The sequence below is a fragment of the Coenobita brevimanus genome, chromosome 72 (genome assembly GCF_032717465.1).
Source record: "Coenobita brevimanus isolate Jiangsu-jjx chromosome 72, ASM3271746v2, whole genome shotgun sequence".
Classification (NCBI taxonomy): domain Eukaryota; kingdom Metazoa; phylum Arthropoda; class Malacostraca; order Decapoda; family Coenobitidae; genus Coenobita; species Coenobita brevimanus.
The window spans coordinates 2,479,598-2,482,018 of NC_137025.1; positions in this window are offsets into that span (position 1 = coordinate 2,479,598).

Below are 2,421 nucleotides of genomic sequence, written 5' to 3' on the forward strand. Positions count from 1 at the left end.
TTCCCCTCCCTCCCCTTTTTTCTACCCTTCAACCCTTCCCTTCACCTTCCTCTCTCCTGCCTCCCCCTCCCTCCCTCCTGTCTCCTCCTCCCTCCCTCCTGTCTCCTCCTCCCTCCCTCCTTCCCTCCTTCCTCCACATCCCTTTTTCTACCTAACTTAATATCACTTTCATCCTTGTGATCTCTCTCTGTCTCTGTCTCTGTCTGTCTGTCTGTCTGTCTGTCTGTCTCTCTCATCAAAGCCCTACCAATGGACTTTTGTTTTTATGCGTCTGAGATGATTTCCTTTGGTCTTGAGTTTTTGCTGATTTTTAAGATTCGTACCCTGTGTGTGTGTGTGTGTGTGTGTGTGTGTGTGTGTGTGTGTGTGTGTGTGTGTGTGTGTGTGTGTGTGTGTGTGTGTGTGTGTGTGTGTGTGAGAGAGAGAGAGAGAGAGAGAGAGAGAGAGGTAATACTGATGGAAGGAGGAGGGGAAGACCAAGAACGAGATGGAACGGTGGTGTAGAGGGAGGGCGGCTTGAAGTGGTGGTAGAGGTGGTGGTAGTAGTAGTAGTAGTAGTAACCCCAGGCCCATCGTCAGGTGAACCCAGTGAACTGCAGGATTAATTTCCACGTATGTATAACCAGGCAGTGGAGCCGCCTGGTTACATCGGTGCCACCACGTGAAGGAGGCGGTGGTGGGGGTGGTGTGAGCGAGGGGAAAGGTGGGAGAGTTAGAATGGGTTATGCTAGTCACGAAGAAGTGCAAGAAAATACGGTGCAATGAGCCGTGGTGTTAATCTCTTACGTGTGATGTGATTTAGTGTGACAGGGGGGAGATGTTATTTAAGAGAGAGAGAGAGAGAGAGAGAGAGAGAGAGAGAGAGAGCTCAGTGTCCAAACCCTCACAGGAAAACTGATTGCATTATCTTGAATCCTTTCCTGAGACGCTGTGTTTTGGTGTTTAAGGTTCTCTCTCTCTCTCTCTCTCTCTCTTATCTCCCTCCCACTTCCCCCTCCTCCACTCTACCCACTCTCTTCCTCTTCCACCCCTCCCTTCCTTTCCCTCATCTCTCCCACGCTACTTTCCTCTTCCTCTCTCCCACACTCTCCCTTTCTCCTTCCCTTTTCTCCCCCATCCTCTGCATCCTTCTCCAACCTCTCTCTCTCTCCTCCCCACTTGTCTCTCACTTTCTTCTCCCTCTCACCTTCCTCCCCTCCCCTCCGCTCTCTCCCTCCCTTTCTCCTACCTTTCACTTCCTTTCCCCACTCTCCCCTCTCCTTCCCTACATTTCCTTTCCCTTTCCTCCCCTCCCCTCCCTTGCTCCCACTCCTCATATCCCCTTCACTCCCATCCCCTCCCCTCCCCTTATCTTTATTTTCCTTCCCTCCCCTCCCCTCCTTTCCTCTCCCTCCCCTCCCCTCCCCCACACCTAAATTAGCGGATACACTTGGTTAACCCTGACTGCTCTGTTGACACCTGCTGGGGGGGAGGGGAAGGTGTGCACTCCTCTGATTCACGTCCCAACACCACCTCTCTCTCTCTCTCTCTCTCTCTGCACTCCTCAGGTTCACGTCCCAACACCACCTCTCTCTCTCTCTCTCTCTCTCCCTCTCAGGGGTAGGGGTGATGACCTGTAGCGGCTCCGAGGAATGGTACGGGCCTCGCAATAAGGGGGGGAGGGGTCACTTCCATTCCACTTCCATCACCTCAACTAATCCACTAAGAAAGAAGAGGGGAGTGATGTGGAGTGGTGTGGTGTGGTGTTTGTGGTGTGGTGTGGCGTGGAGCTACGAGGCCTTTTCTTATCTATCAGTCTGCCTACCTGTCTATCTATCAATGAATTTATATCTATCTACCTATCTATCCATCTATCAGTGTATGTATGTATGTATGTACACGTATGTATCAACTTACCTATCTATCTATCAGTCAATGCATTTATATCTATTTACCTACATATATACACATCTATTTATCTATCTGTCTTCTCAGTCTATCACTCTATCTATATGTCTGTTTTCTCAGTCTGTCTAGCTGTCAAACTGTTTATCTATCCAGCCATCAATCTATGTCTGCCTTCTCAGTCTATCTATCAGTCTACGTATATCTATCAGTCTATCTAATCTATCTATCAGTCTACGTATATCTATCAATCAGTACAACATCTATAGTCTATGTCTAATCTCTCTATCAGTGTCTATCTAATCTATCGATCAGTCTACGTATATCTATCAGTATATATCTCATCTATCAGCAAATCTATCTAATCAGTCTATTTATCTATCTGTTTATCTATTTTTAATCAGACCACACCACCAGACGATTACATTCAACGCAGAAATAAATAATACGAGGTTAATAACGAGGGCTCAATAAAGGTAATCGGTCGGAAGGGGTTACGGAAAAGACACACACACACACACACACACACACACACAC